Here is a 19,537-nt window from a genome sequence, read left to right as displayed (position 1 = left end):
AAGAAGGAGGGGAGGCACTGGGGGAAGCCTGCTCACCCCAGGATAGGCAGGGCAGAGGAAGGACAGTGCACTGGAAGGAAAAGGAAGAACCAAGAGGAGGATGCAGGGCTGCTAAGGAGTGTCAGTATTATCACTGCCATAACCTGAGCCTGCAGGAGCATTGCTCCATGGGGCATTTCAGCACAGGGACACAGAGGGAAAACTTACTCACACCCTTCTAACAGGGGAGTCATAAAATCATAGCAACCCACAAGGAACATTGTGTCCAGCTCCTGGCCCTGCACAGAATCCCAACATGAGCCTGAGAATGTCGTCCTAACACTTCTTGAACCCTGGCAGAGAGGGATCCTGCCGGATAAAGACACACCAATGAGTTGATGTGCAGCAGCTTAATCAGCCCGGGCTATATTCCCTCTCCAATGGCAGTTTTCCAGAAGGGAACACAACCTATTCATGACTAATCACAAAACCTCTTTGCCTAAATAATGACGCCAAAGGCTTTGCACACAGGGAATGGCAGCTTGGCCTGAACTCCCTATCCCCAAAAAGGGTCAACCAAAGGCCTGAGTTTTAATTCAATCCCCTAAAAGCCCAGGCAGGTTACATGGGATGTGATCAGGGCAGGACCTGCTCCACATGGAGCACAGCAATGCCATTGCAATAACATTGAGGGTGGCAGCGAAATCAAGCAGTGCCAAATTGACATAAAGAAGCAATAAAGAAGCCTCAGGATTTGAGAAGCATCAAAGGAGCCTAAATGAACTTGCTGAATATTTTCTAAGTCTTTTCTGCACTTGCATAAAATCCCATGGCACTTGCAGAGTCATTAGCCTTGCCAGTTCCTAAAAAACAAACAATAAGTTAACTTCTGATTTTTTTTCTTTTTTTGCAATCTAAGATCAACTGAGTTTTCTTTGGCAAGAAGCCACTGGCTCTTTAGAACTCTCATGTTTCTTGGCCTGTGAAAATGAAAAAGTGAAATGCCAACTAGAAAATACCCCCAAAGTGTTAAATTGGCTAAGCCCTTGTTTTTTTGCTATTTGTTTCAGTCTGAAAATACTAAGGAAGCTCAGACATAGCTGGTTTGTTTGGTTTATTTGCCTCTTCCAATTACACTGTGCAAACAGGGAACATTATTTAGTGTTATTTAAGCATGAAATTATAACAGATCATTTTAAATATCAAGGCCCTAAAAATAAATCTTTCTATGAAGGCACAGCAGGTCTAGATCTACTGGCTTGTTAATATCCACCAGGGTGGGCAGAAGGTGGGAAAACCCCAGTGGAGAGCTCAGTGTGTAAGAGATTTTTTCCTTTTCTTTATGGGATTTGTCAAAGCCTGGGCAGTTCGGCTCCAGGACGGCACTGCTGGGGCGATATCTGAAGGATCATGAAAGCAGAACCAGGAGTGTGGCCAGAGCAAACCTGATACCCCCCAGAACATCCTGCACAGCGCCCTGGGCTCTCCCATTCCTGCAGAGCCCAGAGGAGCAACACCAGCTGAGAGTCATCTGTGAGTTCCAGAGAAGATCCCTCTGAGTCTTATGTCCATGAGACAAGGTCTCTAAGAAAGGTTTAGTTATTCCTTCAGCCCAGGTGATTTTCCTACAAGGAAAGCCTGCCTGCAGCACCCCACACAGCTCTGGGTGGTACCTACATGCCCATTCCATGGAGAATGGGCCACCACACCCTTATGGCTAAATCAGGATTCTTGGCCAGAACATATCACTGTTCCCTCTCCAGGCACTGCACCTGGATTTCTTTCCCTTAAAATCTAGGGAGATATGGGAAAATACAAGAGTGTACAGAACACCCAGCCCATGCTGGCCAAAAGGAGAACACTTGGACCTACACTGTGGGAGATGCTCCCAGGTCTAGTTAAAGCTTACCAGTTATTTCCATGCATAGTCCAATAAGCCAATACCACACAGAAATAACAGCCCCAGAGCTACATTACCCTTACACCAACCTTCATCTAGATTCCAGCTACCTTGGGCTACACCAAAATGTCTTTGGTGTCTTACCTGGGGCCTCAGAGCAAGCCCCGTGGCTCAGGTTGCAAAAAAGCTAATGCCAAAACCTCCTGTGCAACCCCACCAGCTGCAGAAGACAACCCCAACCCCACTCCCCAGCCCCAAAGGGTGACCTCCCCTCCTTTCAGACCAGTTCTGGAGAAGAGGTGATGTGTCAACAGAAACTCCTTGTGTAGAACAAGCTGTGGGTAAGAGCAGGTTGTGGCAGAGCTCTGCGGTCCCCAGACATGCTGCTTTTCTTTGCAAGCTGTCTTTACCTTAAGAAACCCCAATCACTCTAATCCCTGGGTGTAAATTGCTCCACGCACAGCCCAGACAGCTGCTCACTGCCTGGCACTGCCAGCCTGGATTCAGCCCTGGCTGAAGGAGCAGGGAGGAACCAAGACCTGCAGCCAGGTGGTGCATCAGCCCCTCAGGAGCTCCTAACCAACCAGGGCAAGCAAGCCTTTCTGTGTGACAAACTGGCTTTCTTTGGGTTCGCCTCTCTCACCAATTCCTTTTCTACCTCCCCAAAGAGCAGGAATAATCCAAACCACATTTCAATGTCTCTGTGTGTCAACACTCTCCAAGATTCAGAAGGGCAGCAAAACACAGTGAGCTATTAGGAATACCCAGAAAATACCACACTCCAGCCAAGCCTACCTTCATCTTCCTGGAATTTGGCCAAGTTATCCAAGCTAGACTCTCCTGGGTGGCTCAAGGCTGGACCATCACCTTTTTGCTTCCATCTAGTGGGTTCCAGGTTGACTGTTCCTATTGGGGCTATATGTAACTTCATCTGACAGGTACTGCAGCCTAGAGATTTCCCCTTTAAGGTCCTACCCAGCTATAAATATCCTTTTCTTCTTCAGGGAAAGAGCATCTGACCCAAAGTGTATGAAGCTTCCTGACAGGCTGGGAAAAGAGAAGAGGTTTAAATGTCAGCTAAAACAATCTTCATTTTCTTTTCTAAATTTGCAAAGCTCCCCGAGTCATTGGAGTGAGGAATTTGCCTGTTTGAAGTTCAGCCTGAAAATCCTTTTTCAAAATATTTGCTGAAACACAATAATGTTGGAATTGGAGGGGATTAAAACAGCTTCAGTCCTTGCCCCATCCCCCTGAAGCCCCTCTTACGAGGGTTTCTGTAAAAGCAGACTTAGGTCCCCATGTCTTGAAGGCATGATACAAAGGAGAGAGGGAAGGAAATAAAAACGTAAAGCTCCTAACATCACTATTATTGAAATGCCTCATTTGACATTTTGACTGTTTCAATTAGCTAACAAGGAACGCTCCACTTAATCCACCCTCAGATACTGAAAGAAACTATGTCTTTCCCTTCCCCCATCCCAGACCCGGCCTGGCAGCTACTTCCCAGCCTCCAGAGGAATCCTAGACTGGGTGATGGCTCCCACCCCGGTGCAGCCAGCAAGGCAGACCATACCCAGCCCAATGTAGGCTGACATTAGGGAGCATCCTTCCCTCCAACCCAAGGCACAGCATCAGAAAGTCCAAGGAGGAAGGAAAAGGGCACCCAAAAATAACCAGTGTCAGTGCCTTTCCTTACCATTTTGGGGAACACAAGAGCAGTGTGCTACTGTCAGACCAACAGAGGGGCCTCTGTCCCTCATCAGGATTAACCAACAAGGAGCCCTGGCTGGTTTGAACCGCACCGAGCTGAGAAATTACCCTCAATGATTCAGTACCCGCAAGAGAGGATGAAACACTGTGAAAACATTTCCCACCTCCTGCACACAGTTCTGGACTAATTCGATTGGGTTGGTTTTATTTCCCCAGGATTTCTCCGCCGCTGTGATTTTACGCCAAGAAGCTGAAGTGCCGGGAGCTCTGCTGTCAGCACGTGTAGCAGCCAGAGCCTTCTTCCATGGAGCATTTTACAACCTTAAAACACACACACACACACACAGACACATACTCCCCATCCCACAGGTGAGCTCCTGCCTGGGAGGAGGACTCATGGCCATTACAGGGGAGCTGCTCCACACTCCATAAAGTCAGGGCGTTCGCCTTCAGCTGGGAGAGCTCTTGTGGAGATTGATTATCCCACCAGGAGCACTTCCTTTGCCTTGGGCAGAAAAACAATTCACCAGCTCTTCCATGGCTGGACTTTCACAGACAACTCTGCAGGCACCACCAAGAATTTTTCTCCCACATTTGGACAAGTGAGCAAAGAATGAAACACACAAAGCCACAGAGATGTTTGATGCCCACAGGACAGCACCTCATCCATAACACTGGAGTCCTGGAGGCAGTAGACCCCTACAGTCCCTTACAGGCAATGCTGTCCACCTTTCTTCGTATTTGAAGGGATCAAGAGACTGAAAAAAGCATCACTGCTGGGTTAATGGCTGGACTTAATGATCTTGGAAATCTTTTCTGGCCTTAATTAAGTGGATTTAGGTGTGGAGAGCTACCTGTGACAGCATCTGGTCTAACTGCAAGGACTTTCAGGTCCAAACTGGAACACCTGGAATCTGGCAGGGAGGAGTAGGAGCTGCCTGACAGACTGCAGAACAAGGAAGAGGCAATGCATCAAAAGTCAGCAAAGCCCTGGTTTTTTTTTTGTGTACGACCCAGGTTTCTCTGCTGATTCCCATAAGGAAAGTCTGGCACAAGTGATGAGACAAATCCTGCCCATTTTATGCCAACCATGACCTCAACCTGTTTGTTCTGCCTCAGCTAACAGCAATACTCTCCATGGGAGAAGAGTAAAATCAGGGCATATTTGGAATAGCCTATTCCACTGCTACTTTAATTACTCCCACACCTGTGTCAAGCTTATGTTAACAAGAGATGCAATTTCCTCTACCCAAGAAAATAAACATCAAAACAATACAAGGGTATTTCTAGGATCACCTCAGTAGAACCTGTCTTCCTTTTGCACAGAAACCAGCTCACTTTGAGAGTTGTGTCAGATGCTGCCAGCTCCTCAACACCAAGTTAACTTCCATCATGTGGCTCTCCTCAGCAGGTCAGGAAAACATGTGTGTCAGGCAGCACTTAACTGTGAGACTGTGTGCCAGGGGAACAAAGAGCTTATCCAGGTGCACGAAGGCTTTGTGGAAAACTGACCCTAATCCTCTCCTGAAATACCTTGGCTATCTTTGAGCTCCTAGCCCCAACAAAAGGCACACACACCATCATAAATAAGAACTGTAAGAAATCCCACATCCAGCCTCTGAGCAGTGCTGGAGTTATGTCAAATAATCACTCTTGCTTAGCTTCACTTTAAACCAGTCCCAGTGCTTCCCTGCTCCACGACTGCTGGAAGGGATCACTGTCTTTCTGCTTTTTGCCAGTCTCCCAAGCTCATGGACAGCCCATAACTAGCTGTCCTTGTGCCAACATCTGTTTACTCTAAACAGTTCTTCTCCCAGAGGGCATCACCTCTTAGCCTTGATTTTGTGAAGCAAGACTCAGGGTGTGACAGGACTTGTGTGATTCTGAATTTCTCTGCAGGCTCCTTTATACCTGCTCCCATTTGACCTCACTGGTCTTCAGAAAGACTGGCCACAGTATCCCCATTATTCCTGATGTGGTCTCACCAGTCTAGCTGACAGCAAGGCTAGCATTTCTGCCAGCAGCATCTCACTGGGGTTTTCAACAACTGCTCTTACTCCAGTTTTGGCCATGTCTTGTCCTCCTAGTGAATCATAGAATATTCTGAGTTAGGAAGGGACCCACCAGGATCATCCAGTTCAGCTCCTGGTACTGCACAGGATATCCCCAACAACCCCATCATGGCTGCCAGACTTCAGGGAGCATATCCAAATGTTCCTTGAATTCTGGCAGTCATGGGGCTGTGACCACTTCCCTGGGAAGCCTGTTCCAGTGCCCAACCACCCTCTGGATGAGGAACATTTTCCTAATATCCAGCCTAAACCTCCCCTGACACAGATTCATGCCATCCTGTCACTATCTCAGGTCCTATCACTGTCTCACCCAAGCTTTGCCCCTGTGCTTTCCACCACAGAGAGCTAGAAAGGTCCTTAAATCCTGGGAAAGCCAGCTGAAGTCTCACCAACTCAGCTCAGTGCCCAGGAGCTTCCTTACCCATGAACACAGCCATACTTTCATGGAAAAAAGCATCACTGGGCCTGTAGAAGGGACCTGGCAACAACTTCTCCATCCCAATCTCCCAGACAATCCATAGGCACCAAATACCTGCAGCATCCCAAGCAGAGGAGCCTCCATTAATCACAGCCCTCTGCAGTTAAAGTTATTTAATTCGGAGGTGAGAGAAGCTGCTCAGCTGTTTATGTCCAAGGGTTAAACTTGCCCCAGCCGCACACTAAACACATTTTTTACAATCTGGCAGTGATCCTTGCCTATTAAGCATCTCTGGCTTCAGAGAAGAAGTATTGATTTATTTCACTTTTATGGCTGGAGGTATTTATTCCTATTTGCTTTCTTGCTTCTTCACCCCAGCTGGGATGGGGGAATGAGGAGGAGAAAAAAAAAAAAAAAAACATTACAAAGCTGGTGGAGCCAAGAGGTGTTGACTCAGAGTTTTCTGATGGAGGGCACAAAGGCTGGGACAAGGGAGGTGGGGACCAGCTCTGGGGTTACGCCAGGCTCTGTCACAGCTTTTGTTTTAGCAATGAAAAGAGGAAAACGTGTGGCTGGAAGAAAAGGAAATCACATCAAACTTCAGAGGGAAGGATCCTATCGAAGTTGTGTCCCAATAGGGTGCTTTGTGAGTTAGAGCTTGATTGATTTGTACCAGCTAAGGACCTCAGCAGATCTCTCCTGTGGGAAGAATCTCAACACTTTCCCATATCTTAAAGCCAATCTAGAAAGGAAGATAAAACCATACAGCTGCAAGAGAGAGCATGGACTAACATCCCTGATTTTAGCCCATTCTCCATACTGCCACAGACAACCATGACCAGGCAAGGCTCCAAGCAGGGCCCCCACTCCAGTGTCTAACAGTGTGTTTCCATCCCTTCCTGGTACAACTGATGCTGGGATGTGGCTGGCTTTGTTACAGAGGGCCTGTACAAACACAGATTGGCATTTGCACCCTCCCAGATGTTTCTCTGCACGCAGGGAGGTGCTATGAGATGCCTGGGGATGTGATGAAAGCAACAGGACAGTTCAGACCCTCCAAATACAGCAGATGCTCTGGCTCATGGCACAACCCCCATCTCACATGCCCAGCTTGTTCTGCCTCCTAGTTGGGAGTTTGCTTCTCAGAAACGCCAAGAAGTCATTCACTATGAAAATACCAGTCACATCCCTTTCCAGCAGCATCCAATGTCAGCATAAGAGCCTTAAGCTCTGCCACAGAGCCTTCTCACAACACAGGACCAGACATAAAGCATCCTGCTCTCCTGTGGCTGTTTCTGACTATTTTGGAGACATGGCTTAGAGGTGAGCACAGCAGTGCTGGGTTACCAGTTAGACTCAATGATCTTAGAGGTCTTTTCCAACCTTAGCAATTCAATGATTTTGGTTGCAGGCATGTTTGAGGACAGATGATGCTTTTCACTCCCACATGCAGGTAATGCAGATTCAACACAAGCCTATGGTGTGTAGACACCATCTTGGGATTTCTGGAGACACAGTTCCCATTTCTGTTTCTGAAATACCATAGCACAGGTTCTGGGGACAGAAAGTGAGCAAAGACCTGACCAAAACAGGGAAAACTCGGGGGGAGAAGGGGAGGTAAGAGCCAGGGGCAACGGGAAAGAGGGCAGGAATACCTGGACAGGAGAGATGGAACAGGTCCTGCTGCAGCAGGGAGAGCTGAAAGGCGTTTGAGGCAGGTGGGAGGTGCACTTTGGAAGTTCTGGAGTAAGAAGGGTTGGGAGTTTGGAACTTCACACAGAGGAGCAGCAGCCCTGGAGCACAAAGTCAGGGCCTGAAAAAAAAAAAAAAAAGACAAAAACTACAGTAAAAGATTTCTGGACAAAGTACAGAGCCAGTGAAAGACCCTTCTTTGCACCTCACTGAACCTGCAAAACCCAGAGTCTCCCATCAGTCCCAAAGGCTGCAAGTCTCTCCTAGAAGCTTTGTGTAACCTCTGACAATCTAGCCTAGCCCTGAGAAAGCAGACTTTGAGCTCCCATCCTATCTGTTTGCTTGTCATCCTTCCTGCTTCAAAGAGAAGCCTGCATTTCCATTCGTCAAACACAACATGCAGATAGAGAAGGAATGAAAGGCAGAGGTGGGCTGGTGGCAGCACGGAGCCGCCACTGAGCGCAGCCGGTTCACGCTTCATTAGCATCCTCTCTCACCAAGCTGCGAGCACAGCCTTGCAGTCTGGCTACACACAGACAGGCAGGGAAGAAGCACATTTTCCATTTGGAGTCCATCTCCCCCCTCCCCAAACCCGGCTAACCCCCGTGGAGGCCTCCTTGGGCTCAAAGGTGCACACTTCTGCTCCAGCCTCTCCCGCACTAGTTAAATATACCTCCAGGCAAACGTCGGGAGCTAGCCCAGTTTGAAACTTACTGTGTTGTCAAGATGACAAGTGCTCTGCCAGGCTGTTAGTCTCTGCTGCCCTTCCTCTGTCTGTTCCCCCTCCCCTTCTCCTCATTAGAAGTTCCCTTGATAAACCAAGGCTGGGTTTGGATTTTTTTAATCATTTAAATGTTTTTGTAACTACAAAACATCAACAGCTGCAGTACTGAAAGAACAAGAACGATTTTTTTACGGCAAGAAAGACAGAGATTGAGCCTGCTACAACACGTCAGGATGGGTTCATGGACAGGGAAGAGCCCCGGTGCATTGTACTCATGTGGCCACAAGCAGGAGCCCAGCCTGGAAGTCTCAGTTCCTCACAAGCTGCTGCTGGCTCACCCCAGCCTGGCAATCCTGACGAGGAGGTTGGGAGCAAGTCAGCACATCCTGCAGCCTCATTTATCTCAGCTTTCTCCATTCTCATGTCCAGTATGATCTTCAAAGCCCTCAGTTTCTGTCCTCCTCACAACAGCCTTCCGAGCCCCAAGCCATGTTTCTGTGAGGCTGGCATCAAGGCTGGACCCAGGGTGTGGATGACACTCACAAGCATAACAGCACAAAGCAAAGCAAAAAGTCCTGAGGAAGGAGCCCACAAACCAGACAGGAGCACACACTGAAGGACAGAATCTGGAAGCCCAAAACACAGGCTAGGGCTCAGCAGCCCACAGCTCAGTGACTATTGCTGCCAGCATGGGACTGCAGTAGCCCACAGGACACTTTGTCTCATTGTGCTCAATGCCTTTGCCTTCAGTAAATTCTGCCCCTCCCCACATGGCAACCTCAGGGCAAGGGGGGCCAGACCCTTACCCCCTTCCTCCAGCACAGGGTCACCCTCACAGAGAAAGGCTCTGAGGGTTGACTATTCTTGGTTCTCTGCAGGACAGGCAGCAGGGGAGGATCATTAGTTTGGGTTTTTCTTTCCTGGCCAACTTCGCAATCTCTGTGCCTCCATGTCCTTGGATTTCTGCTCCTAATTACTGGATCTTTTAATTTTATTGGTTAAGAGTTTGAGAAGCACAAACCAAGTTCCCCTTGAAAACAAGGTGAAGCACTCAACCTTCCTACAGGCCTTTTCCATTACATCCACCTGCCTGGGTTCCTCACAGCAATAAGATAACTCCTTTTCCCTGTTAGGTGTGCTGGAAAGCATCTTCACTAGCAGCCCAGCTCCTGGAAGAGTTTGCTTTAAGTCTTGGCCAAGCCACTGAATCAAAGCAGCTTGAGAGGAAGATGAATTACACATTCTCCTCTTGCCTTCTTTGACCTCAGAGGCTCTCAGAGCTTCTCCAAGCAGCAGCAAGTCCTGCAGCTGGGGCTAAATGGTCACAGGAGTCTCCCTGCCTCACCTGGGCTCTTCCTGCATGCTTCTCCAAGGCTGGCTCCCACTCCTTCCACGAGCACACACAGCATCTGGCACTGGGTCTCTAGCCTGAGCAGGGGCTTCTTGGTACCACTGACAAATAAATAACTACGATTAACTCCTCTAAATGAGCATTCCCATCTTCTAATAAACATCGTAAAAAAGGAGAAATGAGCCTTAATTCACTTTTATTGTCACAACTGACATATTGCAAGATCTTAATTGGACTGAAAAGAGTTTCCAGTAAGGAGATGCTGCTTAACTAACTCATTAGCAGCAGCCTGACAGAGAAGGATGCTCCAGTTTTAGGAAGGGGAAAAGAAAAAACAGATCCCACCGATTCCCCAGCTGCCCATGCCCCAGACAGCCTCAGGAAGGAACACAGTAAAGAGTGTCTTCTTTACCTCAGGCACACACCCATTCAAACATCTGCCCTGTGTTCCCTTCAACCAATCAAGAATGGCCCCAAAAGGGGCCCTGTGGGCAGCTACCCTCAATTTGAAAATATATGAGTCCTTCACAGTTCCCATCCCTATGCACTACTTACAGGACATTCAAAAGTTCCTGGGCAACGAGGGCTTCACCTCTTCTCCAGCACTGTTTCCAGCCTGGGGCTCTCACAACGTCTTGGGAAGCAAGGCAAGGAGTGCAGCTCCTCATCTGTCTCCCAACAAGCAGAGGGACTACTTTGCCTCATCTATAGAAGAAACATATTAACCCAGAGACTGATAAAACATCACCTCAACAAGGCAAACTTTCCAGCAAATTCTGAACCCTGGGGACAGGAATGGAAAACGCTGTGCAGGTGTCACAGTCAGCCCAGCATCAGCTGCACCCCAGCACCTCTGGCTCAGACAGACAGCTCTGTGCCAGTTGTTCCACCCAGCAGATCTGGAGCAGCGCCTGGCTGGTTTACTCCAGCTCTCTCTGTCCCAATGCAGATAAATTTAGTTTTCTGCTCTCGCTGCCTGGGGAAGAGTAGGGAGGGGGAGCTGACATCTTTCAAATGAGACCTTAAAAATAAGCTGTCTGCATGTCTGGACGTTGAAGAATCCCAGGCAAAGCTTTGCCTGGATAAAAGAGCTTGTTCCAGCACCCTAACCAGACTGCTCCCCAGCCAGAAACAGCTGCAAGCATGACTGGCATTTCTTGCTGCACCCAGGGTGCTCTGGGGGTGCCACCATGCTGTGTGCCATGTACACATGCAGTGACAGCCCCTGCACTTCATTTCTTCAGCTCTTCACAGAGATCTGGAAGACAGAAGCCAGAGCAGAATCAGGAATAAAAGTCCAGATTGCCCATTTTCCATAACTGTCACCCACTCCAGTCACTAGACCAGCTTCCCTCCCAGAGACACTTTCTTTCCCTGGGGCTGAAAGCTGCTCCGTAAAGGCAAGTAAGCATTTGATAAAGAAAATAACAGGATGAATAAAACCATGTGTTTGTACAAGAAAGCTTTTGCTCTGATCTGTAGTGCTGCAGTATGTTTTGACCTACTATTGCAAGATTCAGCTACATCTTCCCTCCTTCCAAATGTGACAGAAGGCAAAAAAGAAAGCCACGGCTGATGCCGCAGAGCCCTGTGCTGGGATTCCAGCTGACAAACAGCCTCAGCAGAGCTGCCCACACAGACACACGGATTAAACCCCCACACCCTCTGCTCTCCTGTCACCTGCAGGAGGAACTGCACGGGGTCACACACATACAGGCCTGATTCTCCACTCAGACACTCAGTGAAACACCAGTAGCCTCCAACACAAGGAGAAACATACCCCCAAGAAAATATACTTCCTAATGAGGGCTGACATTTACCAGCTACCACCAGATCCTACATTACCCAGGATAAAACTTACAGACAGAACCAGCCCTGCTTGGACAGGGCCAGTAGCAATAGACCTCAAACCCACCCAACACTTATGAGGTTGGTAAGTGGCATCTGCTCTTGTGTAGCATTCAAGGGGAAGATCGAAGACTCCAAGTTGCCTTTGTTGCACAGCCTCTCTAGGCTGTCTGGCTACTATACAACCCTATTGGCTTGTCAGTTCTGTGTTGGTACAGAGGGAAAAGGGGCTCTAAGCACCAATATCAGAGGCTTACAGAGTGATGAAAACTCCAAAAGGTACTAACTGAGATCTCACCCATGACAGAATGAAAATTCCAAGGTTTGTTCCAGAGAGCTTTAGCACCAAGTCCTCTTCAGCACAGGCAAGCTCTGAGCCACACACAAAATGAGTGCAGTGCATTTTTGCAGTGAACTCCAAAACCTCTGTGGATGTGGCTCATCTGATTTACTATTGCTGCCATGGAAGGTGGATTTATTCCCAAATTTAGCAGCTGCCAAATCAATGTGAGAGTGTCCACAAGGGGATTTGCCACAAGCTTTTGTTAAGCCAGGGCAGGACTTGCACGCTGAACAACCCTTCCCTTGAGAGGAAGCAGTGGCCTCGCTGCATCACAGTATGGGTTGCTCATTAGGTATCTCACTCTTGCCTAAATCCAGTGGTGATCCTCTTTGGAGATGGTCCCTCACCTTTCAAAGATGACACAGTGACAGGAGACAAGGAGCTGACAAGGAAAAAAGGACTTCTAAACTTCAACCCCAGCTTGGAATTCAGGGCACATGGTAGCGGGTTTATTTTTTCAGCAAGCAAGTTTCCTTTCTTCCAATCAACTCTGAGGCAATAAGAACTGGTTTTCAACATGGCATAAATCTGCCAGCAGCATATCAAGGCTTCAGAATAGCAAGGGCACAGACAATTGTCCAGTGGAAAAGAAAAAAAAAGGTCAGAGTAGTAACTCTTGCGGTATTTGTTCCACAAACAGAGAAGGTTTACACAGCTTTTCTGGGCAATTATAGGGCAGGAAATAAATCTCAACAGAAACTCATCTTCTTCTCCCTCTTTTTGCAGTCGAATCTCTTTGCCTCCCGCCCCTTGCAATGTCCCCAAAATGCTTTGCAACAAGATGTCAGTTACACAACCCAAGGCTGAGCCCCAAGAGCTGGTGGAGAAGTGTATTAAATTTAATAGCATTGCTCCAGGTAATCTATGACCACTTATAATCAATTGTCCATGCCCGCTGCAGCATGACTGGAGCCATTTTCCCAGGCTGCAGGTGCAGGACTGGCAGAGAAAGCTCCTGCATAGGCTGGGAACGAGCTGTCTCACGGCCTTGAGAGGCTGAGGGACAGCCAGGCAGCTCATCTGTGCTGCAACACGCCTGCAAAGCCAGGGTCCAAGGTCTCCTGGGGGATTGGACAGCCCAGGGATGACCACACCAACCCCAAAGAGACTATCATCTGTGCTGGGGAAAAACAAGGAGGAACCAGTCTCTCTCCTTTGGCATCAACGCAAGGAGGCAAGAAAAGAATCACTGTCTGTTTTATGCAGAGGGAAATGATGTACAGGGAGATAGGAATGATTTCTCCTCTGCCGTAGCAGAGCTGGGAAACGATTGGCATCTCCTGCAGCCCCTGAAACCCAGTATCCCTTCCACACTTTGCAGCACCAGCATCATTCTGCTGCTCAGGAGCAGCTCCAGGCTCCTCCACAGTGCTGAAGGGGAGCAAGAGCAGCCAGGCCAGGCAGGCAGAGGGGAGAAGGAGGGGATGGAGTACAAGAGGAGAGCTTCAGGAGCAGGACTTGCTCCTCCCATCCTTGCCATACAGGCAGGAAACACTGTCCCACCCATCTCAACACTTCTCTTACAGAAGGGTAGAAATTAGCTGAGGAGGAGACTGCCCTAGATCCCAGGTCAGCTGTTGTCACCACACCAGCCAAGTTCAAGCAAGATCTGGGTCTAGCCTCTATTTCTGGTTCACAGAGTAAACCCAGTTGTCCCACGATGAGGGTACACTTAGATTCATAAAACCCCAAGGAGCACCATGAGCACAAATGGCCCAGACCTTTGCCTTCCTCCCTGCTCAGCTCTCTGGGGGCCTTGGCAAGGGGCTGAGTTTTGCTGCCAGCTTCCAGCAGGGCTGTAATAGGGAAGAGTTACTGGACCCCAGTCTACATGTGCTGCATTTCACAGTGCCCCAGGGAAGGAACACATCCTTGGTTTTCTGAGCCTTCCTCTCCTCTTCTTGACCCTAAATGGGTTGAGTCCATGATCAAACGTGGTCAGAAGCCAAGTGAGATCAGCCCCAAGCTTGAAGCAAAGCTATCAAGTGCAGCCAGTGAGGGACAGCAGCTCCAGGCTCCCTCCATCTTTCTCCCTTGACATTTATATGGACAAAGAAATCACCTGTCACCTTGGCATCCAGGAGAGAAGATAAACACAGGCACAGCCTCTGAGGTGTGGTCTCCATTCAGCATCACAGCAGAAACCAGGGAAAGGAGGAGGGTACTGAGCCCAGGATCCCCATCACTCAGGCAGTGACCAAAGCCAAGTGCAGGGAGGAGGTGACAGCAAGCGACAGCTCCAAATGTGCAGGAGCAATTACAGTCCCCTCTCCAGCTACATTTTCTTTCCCTAAGCTCCCAGCTCTCCTCCAGCCAAAGACAAGGCCCTAGTCCCCCACAGGCAGCCTCCACACACATTGGGAAGAGCAGATCCCCTGTCTGCAGCCTCAAGCACACACAGAAAACTAGCTGAGCTTTGTCACAGCAAAGAACACCCACCACTAAAATCCCTGCTAGCTCCCTGACCAACAGGCAATTGTCCGAGCAATCACTCCTGAGCCAGTTTCATCACATGTTGGGGAAGGACAGCCAGAAACTACTGTCCAGCCTGCTAAAACCCTGGTCCCCTAAGGTCACAAAATTCAAGCCACTTTCACTGAGGAAGTGATAAGAGGCAGCGGGGTGCTAAGCTGTCCACTTCAGCCCAGCGTTAATCTCGGAGCTTCTCCAAAGCCTGGCACGAAAGGGATCCATGGAGCTGGCCTGGAAGCGGCTGCTGGGCTCCTGAACAGAAACACTGCCATCTAGAGGCCCATTGCCTTGCCTGGGAAAGGGGTTGGGAAAACCTGGCAGGATTTTCCATACTGCCCAGGCACCTGTGTGGAAGAGAGCTGTCAGAAGGGACAGGGAACCTGACATTTGGGAGTGCAGCATGGCCAGACTCCAGGAGATTTCTGTCATCATTGCTCAGAGAGCTTTAAGGGATGTTGCAACACTTGGGTCTTTCTTTTCTCCTTAGGAGAACTTGGCCAGGGCTTGGGTAACAAATGTTCCTTCTGCTTTGGGGTGTTTGAAAGCTTGTCTTGCCCTCGGCAACACACTTGGAGAGATGTGAGCTGGGGAAGGTTCTCTACACCCTTGGGCAGACCATGCTGAGGGGATTGAACTGTCCTGTGGGGAGACACCAAGGCAGCGTCACTGCAGCGCCTGAGAAATGGAAATGAGTGTGAAAGCAACTGGCTCAGCTGAGCATCTCAAACTCTTTCTGCACACAAGAAAGTGCCAACCACCCAAAGTGCTCTGTAAAGGCTGGCTCAGATCCCAGCAGACACCAGTTCAAATCAGAGACATTCTCCACAACGTTTTTTAGCTCATGCTGCTCTCCGAGTCAACAGCCTCTCACATTCTGCTGCCTCTATCACACAAGACCAGAGTGGCACATCGCCAGCACCTCCTTGTCAGCAGAGGGAGGCAGGTCCTCCACAGAGAGCCATGGTTTAGGCAGTGAACACATGGGACACTTGCAGGGTTGCCTGCAATGTCCTCTACTGGTGCATTCAGTGCTGCAGAAACCACACCTACCCCAAAGCACAAGGAAGGGGGAGAGCACGGCAGCCTCTGCCCTTTCCAGTGATTCATGAACCAGCAGCCAAGGCCTAGCAATTGCTCCTGTGGCTGAGATGGTGGCCTCCACAGCAGGGGCAAGCTGGACAAGAAGCTGAGTAGATCACAGGGAAGAGGATGGGCCAGGGAATTCAGCTGAGGTCAAAGGTAACATCTTCATGTTAGATAAACTGAGGCTGGCCCATTGAAGTCACTGGTGTAGACTGGATTGTACCAGTGAAGAACAGGAGCTGGAGCATGCAGCCTCCAAGCTGAAGAAACCTCTCAGCCCTACAGAGCAGCCTGCAAGCAAGATGCAGATTTCTAACACTTCACTGGCCTCACCCTCCAAGATCCCCAGCAATAGCACTGCACAGTCACTGCCACATACAGAGAGTGGCCTGGACCCTCTAACTCTGCCCCATGGTGAGTGCACACCCTATTGTGATCCACTACCACAGTGGTGGGACACACCAGTGCTCCCTCCACCTTTGCAAGCTCACCTGGGAGCGTCAAGCACATCCTCAAATCCAGACCAGTGCTTAGTCAGAAAGCTTTTGTCAGCAAAGATTAATTTCTGTGGTTTGCAGGTTTCTACCTGAGCTACCTTAGAACTTGAGCTCTCTGGGGAGGAAAAGAAAAGATAATAAAATCCCCTGAACGTGTGATCAGAAAGGAAGCCTGATTGGGTGTCCTGCAGTCCTCTCACGTTTTTAAACTGGTGAATCACTGGAACTACTAAAGAAAAGAAAAATCACCTAGCCTGAGCCCTGGAAATCTCATTTGAGAAGGTGAGAAACTGGAATAACACACTTGAGCACAGGTTTTGAAAAGAAACCACTCCTCAGTCTTAATTAGGGTTTGTCCAGATGAGGCAGCCATTAAGGTGCGTGCACAGGGAGCTGTGGTTAGTGTCCACTAATGGATGAGTAAGAAGACACCCCAGGATTTAAGCTGCCGGCGCCTCCCAGGACTGATGGAGAGGAGGCTTCTTGGCAGCTCTCTTCCTCTCCTGCACGGTCAGGAGGCTGGTGATGGATGTCTGAGTGCCAGCCCTCCTCTCCCACAGCACAACATTTGATTTGCCGCAGACGCGGGGCTGGAGGTCCCCGGCAGCGCTCTGCATGCCAGGAGAGGTCACCGTCTCTTTGAATAACGTCTTCTTACAGTGCCAAGAAGTGACATCAAGCTTTGCCCCCTGCCACCTCCTGGCAGCACAGGGATGCTAGTCAGAGTAGGGGTGAGAGGAGGCGCGTTCCTCGCCGTCTCTGCTGCCCATGCATGAATTATACCTGCTGTGTCAGATGGACAGCGATGGCACACGCTGCCTCCCAGCACTGGCGGCACAGCTGGCAGAGATGGATGGGGACGCTGCTCTGCTACATGCCAGCCCAAGACCTCCTCCATGGCCCCTCCACAGAGGGCTTGCACCGGGTAGATTACTGTTTGCATGCAGGTGTTTGATGGGAGAGCATCTCCTGGGATGTCACTCTGTAAGGGGCCACATTGGACAAGCCAAAATGCTCAGAAGATTCGCTGCTGAGGTCCTGAGACAATATGTGGGCCAGCAACATGCTGGCACAAGACACATAGAACACATAAAAATCACTTGCATTCCTCTATTCCTTTGCCCAAACTTCCCTCTCCATCCCAGCATAGGCTTGCAAGCCTGCCTTCTTCTCTCTGACCCTGCTTTGACAGGCACGGCTGGTCCACAGAGCAGCAGGTCAGGCAAACAAGTGATGGCATGTGGCTCTCAGAGCTAGATAGGAACAGCTGAAAGACATAAGAGACGGACCCAACCACAGAGAGAGTCAGCACTGAGGAAGGACCCCTGACCCCAGGCCTTGGTTGGGAGGCTCCCCCTCTCCCAGCATTTGCGGTTTCAGGTTGCTAAGTGGCCTTACATCAAAACAAACTGAACATCTCACAACAGGATAGAGGCTACAGGTGTGTTTTCTCCTCATTCCCCTCCAAAACCTGCCTTCACCGCTGCTCACCAGCTCAGACATGAACACACGTGAGCAGCCACCTACAAACATCACAGATCTCTCTGGAGCCATTTGATATTTAAGGTGGCATATCCAATGACCTCTCCAACCAGCAGGATGATGCAGGACTTGAGGGCATCACTGCAAAGCTCTCCGCCTAAAATTACAGTATCCCACCACTGGGTCACTCACCACAAGATCTTCCACCACTGCAGCCAGCTGGGACCCTCAGCAATTTTCACCTGCAAAGTCAGCATTCAGACAGGGCTGCTGCTGCTCTCCCAGCTATGAGCTGGAGATTTAAAAACCACACTCTAGACAGGAAGGCTCCGGGGTGGCAAGGGGGGAAAACGTTAATTTGTCCTTGGCAGAACAGCACCAGCAAACCCTGGGCTTTGAGGGCAGAGGAAAGCACTGGCAGCTACAAATTACTAATCAATGTCGAGTAACAACAACAGCAGCTAATAAGGAAGGGCTGATCAGCTTACTTTGGCAGTAATTATTCCTGACACCAGCCCTCAGAAGGAGCATCCAGGCTTAGCACACTGTCTACCATGATGATAACCCAAGATAACTAGAAAAATTTTGTGCTGGAAAAGGGGAGGGGGAAGAAAAAAAACCCTCAGCAATTAGCAAGACTTGTGGTGCTAATTACACTGTGAATGGTGTGCAGGCTTTGTCAGAGCTCACTTGAGCCTTCCGGGTGATGCCAGGGAGGGATGAAGTGGCAGCACACCATTTCACGTGACAAACAATTCTGGTACCTGGTTATTTTTGAGAACAGCACAACTCTCTACTGCTGACACAGAACCTGGCACGCATCCTTTGCCTTCATTGCCTGAGGAAAAGCCTCTCACCTCCATAGTGTAATAGAGTTACAGTTCAGCTTCACATCACTGGGTGGTACTGAGCCCACCTAACCTGGGTACAGGACCAACTCAGGATGAGATACATCCAACATAACAATAAAAATCTTTATTTACCAACATGTCTGAGGTATGTTCAAAGCGTGCTGCATTCACCCACAGCTGCTCAGGATCCTGCAACAACGATGCTCTGCAGTGCTGCAGCAGCCCAGGCACAAAGGTCCCATCACTTCCAGCACAGCCACCAGTCCTCCCGCTGAAGAGAAGTTTCCATCAGCATCCTTTCACCAGCACAGGAAGAGTTACTGCACCCAGCAGGGTAGCAGAGTGAATGTGTGAACACACACGTGCTTCCCCCATGCGCTTCTTACTGACAGAACAGGTGAGAAGAAAATCTAACAACCCCCAAGGCTTGCGATCGCACACGCTCCTTGCTCACCTCTCTCCCAAGCAGGCATAATTAAAGGCACCCTTCTCTTGCACTCCTCATTCGAGGGGGCTGACAAATTGCTCTCTCAGCAGTGCTGTGTGTTTTATAGAGGTGAGCTTCTCAGAAAGGCAGCTGCCTCGGGATGCGGGTCACCACAGGCTCATGGAATCACGAGTTCTGCAAGTCCAGAGACGAATGAAGAGGTTGCAGCTTTCCTCCACACACATCAATGCAGTCACAGCAGCAGCAAGAGCTGCTGGAGCCTCTTCAGACCTTCTCCACTCCGGCTCTTCCCTCTCCTCCAAGACTCACAGGCTTTGGCACCTTATGCAGCATGGGGACTTTACCTTGGGGTCTTTACAGAAAGCCAGCCCCCTGTCAGGAATACAAACCAGTCTGGCGAGACCCAGCGACTCAAGAGACAGTGGAGGTGCCCATCAGCACTGTGTTTCTGGCCTACAAACATTCCAACACTTCCCATAGATAAGTCCTACTCCTCTCCCTCCCTTCAAGGGTGTTCTGTGCCAGCCCACCCTTCCCATCCCACACACAAAGCTGTCATGAAGTCTACAATCCTAATACAGGGCAGCATCAGGGGGACATGGCTACCAGCCCTTGCACAAATAAAATCCTATTACAACAGAGATCCCAATTCCAGCCTTTATTTACA

At 49.5% G+C, this 19,537-nt stretch overlaps 1 long non-coding RNA gene across 1 annotated transcript; it reads right to left on the bottom strand.

Moving 5' to 3' along the window:
* Positions 1-17,181: 17,181 nt before the first annotated feature.
* On the bottom strand, positions 17,182-19,213 carry LOC137479143 (uncharacterized). The gene is made up of 2 exons (XR_011001985.1): positions 18,877-19,213; positions 17,182-17,356 (listed from the first exon to the last, which is right to left on the bottom strand). It is a non-coding gene; the product is annotated as an uncharacterized lncRNA (long non-coding RNA).
* Positions 19,214-19,537: the final 324 nt, after the last annotated feature.

The sequence above is a fragment of the Anomalospiza imberbis genome, chromosome 9 (genome assembly GCF_031753505.1).
Source record: "Anomalospiza imberbis isolate Cuckoo-Finch-1a 21T00152 chromosome 9, ASM3175350v1, whole genome shotgun sequence".
NCBI lineage: Eukaryota > Metazoa > Chordata > Aves > Passeriformes > Viduidae > Anomalospiza > Anomalospiza imberbis.
This window is presented reverse-complemented; position numbering and strand designations above follow the sequence as displayed.